We start from the raw sequence: 8,881 nt of genomic DNA, 5'->3' as shown, positions 1-8,881 counted from the left end.
CGCGTTCTTCTTCTTCCATGGCATCAACAGGGCACACAAGTGATATTACTTGTCGTCGTTGTAAGGGAGGAGGTCATTATGCGAGAGAATGCAAATCTCCGCGTGTGATGATTGCTACCGCGGATGGTGGATATGAGTCTGCTAGTGACTATGATGAGGAGACTTTGGCTCTTATTACACGTGAAGAACATGGTGGAGATGATTCTGATCATGAGACGCAATACATGGCTCCTGAAGACGCTGACAGGTATGAATGTTTAGTTGCTCAACGTGTTTTGAGTGTGCAGGTCACACAAGCTGAGCAAAATCAGAGGCACAATTTGTTCCATACCAAGGGAGTTGTGAAGGAACGTTCTGTGCGCGTCATCATAGACGGAGGGAGCTGCAACAACTTGGCTAGCATGGAGATGGTGGAGAAGCTTTCTCTCACCACAAGACCACATCCACATCCTTACTACATCCAATGGTTCAACAATAGCGGCAAGGTTAAGGTAACACGTACTGTTCGTGTGCATTTTAGTATCTCTACATATGCTGATTATGTTGATTGTGATGTGGTACCTATGCAAGCATGTTCCTTATTACTTGGTAGACCATGGCAATTTGAGAAAAATTATGTACACCATGGTAGAAACAATCACTATACTCTTGTTCATAAGGATAAAAATATTACTTTGCTTCCTATGACTCCTGATTCCATTTTGAAAGATGATATTAATAGAGCTAATAAAGCAAAACAGGAGACGAATAAGAGTGAAAATCAGATTGTGGCAAAAGAATTTGAGCAACAAATGAAGCCTAATAATAAACCATCTAGTGTTGCTTCTGAAATTAAATTGAAAAGTGCATGTTTATTTGCCACCAAATCTGATATTGATGAGCTAGATTTCAGCAAATCTGTTTGCTATGCTTTTGTGTGCAAAGAGGCATTATTTTCATTCGAGGACGTGCCTTCCTCTTTGCCTCCTGCTGTCACTAACATTTTGCAGGAGTTCGCTGACGTCTTTCCACAAGACGTGCCACCGGGATTACCGCCTATTCGAGGGATTGAGCATCAAATTGACTTAATTCCCGGTGCTTCACTGCCAAACCGTGCACCATACCGTACCAATCCAGAGGAGACGAAGGAGATTATGCGTCAAGTACTACTTGATAGAGACGAGGGTCCCGATCTTTCGATGAGATGATAACTATCGATTTGATGGAGACGACTTTCACGATCCGACTACAAATGTGCACGACGTTGCACCTTAGCAATCGCTAAACCGATCTCCTGAGGTTACTGACGATGCTGGAAGCACGGTCAGCCTGACCACGAAGGTCTATTCCTGCAAGCAATCGAAGAACGAGCAAGAATATGATAAAGCAATCTGAATATTGCAAATATATATGAAGTATTGATAATGGTGGGGATCCGGAAGCGGTCTTGGTCTGGTCGTTGGACACAAACGAAGTACACGAAGTTGCAATGGCTAACTTTTAACTAAACAAATCCCAAAGTCTAAACGATGCCCTAAGGGCTGTATATATGGAGGAAGAGGGGGGGAATTTCGTGGCCCTTGGTGGAGGAGTCCGAAATCAACCCTATCTCTTGTTTCCCCACACATACGGACTCTAAAAATAGCCTATACTTATGTATTTCGAAATTACATGGGCCTGGCCCAATAATAAGGTGACGCAGCACCTAAAATAGCCTCGGGACGAAATTTATGAAGTGGCATCTTGTATATTTCGTCCAAGGCTTCATGCACCCATTATGGTGGCTTCAAAGTCCTGAAATCATCACTTGTAACTCCGTTCTTGTTCCCCTTGCGCATGCCATCATCTCCATGCTTGTTCTTGCTCCAATGTTCATCCTTCTCCAAGCTTGGCCCTTCATTTGTAAGCAAAACAAATGTATCCAATTTAGGCAGCATCATATTCTCATGAACATTAGAATCATTACCAAGAAACGAAAGTACCTGGTAATTTAGTTGGCGTGCACGAGCTCTAGTAATTGGTCCAGTATGTATAGCAGCAGGGGCTGTGGGTGTAACAATTGTTTTGATGTCCTCATCATCCTCCCCTTCTTGAAATGAAGTCGTCCTCGACGGAAGTTCATCTTCCTCACCCAAATAAGGCTTCAAATCTGCAATGTTAAAAGTGGGACTAACCCCAAAATCTGCAGGCAGCTCAAGTTTATATGCATTATCATTTATTTTCTCTAACACCTTAAAGGGACCATCAGCACGTGGCATTAACTTTGATTTGCACAAATCAGGAAATCTATCCTTACGCAAATGTAACCAAACAAGATCTCCAGGTGCAAACACAACATGTTTTCTACCCTTATCTCCAGCAAGTTTATATTTAGCATTCATGCGCTCAATGTTTTCCTTAGTTAACTCATGCATTTTTAAAATCAATTCAGCACGTTGTTTAGCATCAAAATTAACCTTCTCCGAAGATGGAAGAGGCAACAAATCAATAGATGCACGAGGTAGGAAACCATACACAACTTCAAAAGGGCACATCTTAGTAGTAGAATGCAATGAACGATTATAAGCAAATTCAATATGAGGCAAGCATTCCTCCCACATTTTCTTATTATTCTTCAAAACAGCCCTAAGCATAGTAGACAACGTTCTATTGACTACTTCAGTTTGTCCATCAGTTTGGGGGTGACAAGTAGTACTAAAAAGCAGTTTAGTCCTCAACTTAGCCCATAAACATCTCCAAAAGTGGCTAAGAAATTTAGTATCACGATCTGAAACAATAGTATTTGGCACACCATGCAAGCGAATAATTTCACGAAAGAACAAATCAGCAACATTAACAGCATCATCGCTTTTATGACATGGTATAAAGTGTGCCATTTTCGAGAATCTATCCACGACAACAAATATGCTATCCCTCCCCTTCTTTGTTCGAGGTAAACCTAAAACAAAGTCCATAGATATATCCTCCCAAGGAACACTAGGTACAGGCAAAGGCATATATAAACCATGAGGATTGAGTCGTGACTTAGCTTTTTGACATGTAGTGCAGCGAGCAATAAAACGCTCAATATCCCGTCTCATCTTTGGCCAAAAGAAATGTGTAGCAAGTACGTCCTCCGTCTTCTTCACGCCAAAGTGTCCCATTAATCCTCCTCCATGCGCCTCCTGCAACAATAAAAGACGAACGGAGCTAGCTGGAATGCATAGCTTGTTAGCACGAAACACAGATCCATCGTTAACAACAAACTTGTTCCACATTCTTCCTTCTTTACAATTCTGCATTACATCTTTAAAATCAGCATCATGCACATATTGATCTTTGATGGTCTCCAAACCAAATATTTTGAAGTCAAGTTGTGAAAGCATAGTATAGCGACGAGACAATGCATCAGCAATAACATTTTCTTTTCCCTTCTTGTGTTTAATGACATAAGGGAAAGTCTCAATGAATTCAACCCATTTAGCATGTCTACGATTCGGTTTAGCTTGACTTTTAATATGTTTCAAAGATTCATGATCAGAATGTATAACAAATTCTTTGGGCCATAAATAATGTTGCCATGTTTCTAAAGTCCGAACAAGAGCATATAATTCTTTATCATAAGTAGAATAATTCAGACTAGGCCCACTCAATTTTTCAGAAAAGTATGCAACAGGTTTGCCATCTTGTAATAACACACCTCCTAATCCAATTCCACTAGCATCACATTCAAGCTCAAAAGTCTTATTAAAATCAGGAAGTTGGAGTAAAGGAGCATGTGTCAACTTATCTTTCAATACCGTGAAGGCTTCTTCCTGTGCGGTACCCCAAAGAAAAGGCACATCTTTCTTTGTAAGCTCATTGAGAGGTGCAGCAATGGTGCTGAAATCTCTCACAAAACGCCTATAGAATCCAGCGAGGCCAAGAAAACTCCTCACTTGTGTGACCGTTTTGGGCTGCGGCCAACTCTCAATAGCTTCTATCTTGGCTTTATCAACTTCAATTCCCTGTGGAGTAACAACATAGCCAAGAAAAGATACTCGGTCGGTGCAAAAGGTGCACTTCCCAAGGTTACCAAACAAACGTGCATCACGTAGAGCAATAAAAACAGCACGTAAATGTTCCAAATGTTCCTCCAAAGATCTGCTATAAATCAATATGTCATCAAAGTAAACTACCACAAATCGTCCAATGAAAGCACGTAAAACTTCGTTCATTAATCTCATGAAAGTACTAGGTGCATTAGTTAACCCAAAAGGCATGACTAACCACTCATATAATCCAAACTTAGTTTTAAATGCTGTTTTCCATTCATCTCCCAATTTCATACGAATTTGATGGTAGCCACTACGCAAATCAACTTTGGAGAATATTGTAGAGCCACTCAATTCATCAAGCATATCATCTAGCCTAGGAATAGGATGACGATAACGAATAGTAATATTATTAATGTCTCTACAATCAACACACATACGTGATGTACCATCCTTTTTCGGCACTAGAATAATAGGAACATCACAAGGACTAAGGGATTCGCGTATATAACCTTTGTCGAGAAGCTCTTGTACTTGACGCATAATCTCCTTCGTCTCCTCTGGATTGGTACGGTATGGTGCACGGTTTGGCAGTGAAGCACCGGGAATTAAGTCAATCTGATGCTCAATCCCTCGAATAGGCGGTAATCCCGGTGGCACGTCTTGTGGAAATACGTCAGCGAACTCCTGCAAAATGTTAGTGACAGCAGGAGGCAAAGAGGAAGGCACGTCCTCGAATGAAAATAATGCCTCTTTGCACACAAAAGCATAGCAAACAGATTTGCTGAAATCTAGCTCATCAATATCAGATTTGGTGGCAAATAAACATGCACTTTTCAATTTAATTTCAGAAGCAACACTAGATGGTTTATTATTAGGCTTCATTTGTTGCTCAAATTCTTTTGCCACAATCTGATTTTCACTCTTATTCTTCTCCTGTTGTGCTTTATTAGCTCTATTAATATCATCTTTCAAAATGGAATCAGGAGTCATAGGAAGCAAAGTAATATTTTTATCTTTATGAACAAGAGTATAGTGATTGTTTCTACCATGGTGTACAGAATTTTTATCAAATTGCCATGGTCTACCAAGTAATAAGGAACATGCTTGCATAGGTACCACATCACAATCAACATAATCAACATATGTAGAGATACTAAAATGCACACGAACAGTACGTGTTACCTTAACCTTGCCGCTGTTGTTGAACCATTGGATGTAGTAAGGATGTGGATGTGGTCTTGTGGTGAGAGAAAGCTTCTCCACCATCTCCATGCTAGCCAAGTTGTTGCAGCTCCCTCCGTCTATTATGACGCGCACAGAACGTTCCTTCACAACTCCCTTGGTATGGAACAAATTGTGCCTCTGATTTTGCTCAGCTTGTGTGACCTGCACACTCAAAACACGTTGAGCAACTAAACATTCATACATGTCAGCGTCTTCAGGAGCCATGTATTGCGTCTCATGATCAGAATCATCTCCACCATGTTCTTCACGTGTAATAAGAGCCAATGTCTCCTCATCATAGTCACTAGCGGACTCATATCCACCATCCGCAGTAGCAATCATCACTCGCGGAGATTTGCATTCCCTCGCATAATGACCTCCTCCCTTACAACGACGACAAATAATATCACTTGTGTGCCCTGTTGATGCCATGGAAGAAGAAGAACGCTGTGCAGGCCCCGCAGGTGCGCTCTTGGCAGATAATGGTGGTTGTGCCTGTTTTCTTGTATCACGACTGGAGGTGGCACCGGATGGAGGTGCTGGTGCAGTTGAAGTAGAAGATGCACGTGGTGTCTGATGAGGACATCAATACAATTGTTACACCCACAGCCCCTGCTGCTATACATACTGGACCAATTACTAGAGCTCGTGCACGCCAACTAAATTACCAGGTACTTTCGTTTCTTGGTAATGATTCTAATGTTCATGAGAATATGATGCTGCCTAAATTGGATACATTTGTTTTGCTTACAAATGAAGGGCCTAGCTTGGAGAAGGATGAACATTGGAGCAAGAACAAGAATGGAGTTACAAGTGATGATTTCAGGACTTTGAAGCCACCATAATGGGTGCATGAAGCCTTGGACGAAATATACAAGATGCCACTTCATAAATTTCGTCCCGAGGCTATTTTAGGTGCTGCGTCACCTTATTATTGGGCCAGGCCCATGTAATTTCGAAATACATAAGTATAGGCTATTTTTAGAGTCCGTATGTGTGGGGAAACAAGAGATAGGGTTGATTTCGGACCCCTCCACCAAGGGCCACGAAATTCCCCCCTCTTCCTCCATATATACAGCCCTTAGGGCATCGTTTAGACTTTGGGTTTTGTTTAGACTAAAAGTTCGCCATAGCTGCAACTTCGCGTACTTCGTTTGTGTTCAACGACCAGACAAAGGCGTCATAGAACCCCACCTTGATCAATAAAGCTTTCATCTTATATTCGCAATATCCAGATTGCAATCTCAGTTTCTTGCTTGTTCTTCATTTGCTCGTAGGAAACAGACCCTCGTAGTCAGGTTGATCGTGCTCCGGCGTGGTCAATAACCTCTCGGAGTTGGTTTAGCGATTGCTAAGGCGCGACGTCCTTGCACGTTCGTAGTCGGATCGTCAAAGTCGACTTCCACCAAAGCGATATCCATCATCTCATCGAAAGACGGGACACCTTTGCCTCTATCAATACCTGTCAGCGTCTTCAGGAGCCATGTATTGCGTCTCATGATCAGAATCATCTCCACCATGTTCTTCACGTGTAATAAGAGCCAAAGTCTCCTCATCATAGTCACTAGCGGACTCATATCCACCATCCGCGGTAGCAATCATCACACGCGGAGATTTGCATTCTCTCGCATAATGACCTCCTCCCTTACAACGACGACAAATAATATCACTTGTGTGCCCTGTTGATGCCATGGAAGAAGAAGAACTCCGTGCAGGCCCAACAGGTGCGCTCTTGGCAGATAATGGTGGTTGTGCATGTTTTCTTGTATCACGACTAGAGGAGGCACCTAATTGAGGTGCTGGTGCAGTTGAAGTAGAAGATGCACGCGGTGTCCATGATGAAGGTCGGCCTGCAGAAAAGTTAGTTCGCGCCAATGCTTGTCGATCCTGCACTTCACGTTCAGCTTTACAAGCAAGATGGAATAAACGAGTGATATTAGTATACTCCTTATAGTCTAGAATGGTCTGAATCTCTCTATTTAATCCACCCAGAAAACGTGCAAGCATAGCTTCATTCTCCTCAACAATACCACATCTAATCATGCCAGTTTGTAATTCCTGATAATATTCTTCTACAGAATTTTTCCCTTGTCTTAAACGCTGCAATTTTTGAAGCAATTCACGTTGATAATATGGTGGAACCCAACGCGTACGCATAGCAGTTTTCAAAGCAGCCCAAGTAGTTGGAATAGGATATAATCTACAATGTTCAGACCACCATACACATGCAAAACTAGTGAAAGCACAAACAGCAACAGCAACTCGTCTCTCCTCAGGATATTGTAAACATATAAATCGTTGTTCAGTTTCTAACTCCCAAGTAAGATATATATCAGGAACATATCTACCCTCAAATGGTGGAATATTCAATTTCAGTTTAGGAATATGGACATCATCTCGTACCTGAGGTGGTGGTGCAGGCCTACCATTACGAATATATACCTGAGGTCGACCTGCTGGTGGTGGTGCTGGTGGCTGCTCGTAGATCTGATTTTGATCAACCTCATCCTCATAATCGCCCGCATACTCATCATCCTCCTGGGTACCAGCAGGAGCAGTAGCAGGAGCCAAAGAAGCACCAACAGCAGTAACAGCGGCACCAGAATTTTGTCCTGGCACAATAGGAACACGCTGTGCTCGTCCATACTGATTCGGAAGGGGGCGTAGTTGTTGTTGTTGCAGAGGTGCGACAGGTGCAGCCGGTGGTGGAAGACGCGCAAGCAGTTCATTAAATCTGTTATCGAGCTTTGTTTCGAACGTCTTCTCAAGGCCAGTGATCTTCTCCATGGCCTCTTCAAAATTGTTCAGCACATCTTGTACCTGTTCATTCATCATTTGCTGAAACTTATCATGAAGCTCCTTGTTCGATAAGTTCTCCCAGTCAATCTCGTCGGCTTGTGATCCTGGCATGGTAAGCAGCAATAGAAACACACAAGAATATGATCCTACAGACTACTAAGAAGTGGTGGTGGTGTATCACAAATCCGTCAAGCAAATCTCAAATTCTTACCAGTTCTTACCCAGCAGCAGGCGGTGATCGGCAACCGTTGTAGTCAAAAACTCTCAAAGCTTGGATAGAGCGATTACCAGGGAGAGTCAAACACACGACGTAGATGTATGTGGAGCTGGAAAGGCTTATAGTATGGTAGCAAAAAGGGTCAGCAATAATCAATTCAGAGATGCAAAGTTGAATAAACGCTCAATGACGGTACTGTGCTGGTCCTAGGCTAGACTGTGCTAGAGACGCGAGCCTAGAACACCAACAAAATCACGGCGCGGCACGTAAACAAGGGAAAAGCACACTCTGAAAAATTATTTTTCGCTCTTTTTTTTTGCGCTCTTTTTTTTTGCGCTGCTTTTTTTTTTGCGAAAAATCACTATAATGGCGAGTGTCTCAAAACTCTTCCTAGGTCAAACTGACAGGATGGGCACGAATTTTTTTTTTCGACCAATTTTTTTTTCGACTGCCAGGACCCAAAAACTGGAAACAGGTCAAAAAAAACTTCCTATAATGGCACCTGTCTCAAAACACTCAGAAACACCTAAAAATAGGATAGCCAGAAATTTTTTCGAAAAATGCGTTTTCGAAATTTTTTGGGCCTAAACGGAGCGTGGCTACCCGACTCTTTTTTTTCCGAAACCTACTCCGGCAAGGAAACACG

Source organism: Triticum aestivum, chromosome 6A (genome assembly GCF_018294505.1).
Source record: "Triticum aestivum cultivar Chinese Spring chromosome 6A, IWGSC CS RefSeq v2.1, whole genome shotgun sequence".
NCBI classification, from domain to species: Eukaryota; Viridiplantae; Streptophyta; class Magnoliopsida; order Poales; family Poaceae; genus Triticum; species Triticum aestivum.
The sequence above is the reverse complement of the archived record's forward strand: the minus strand, read 5'-3'. Positions refer to the sequence as shown.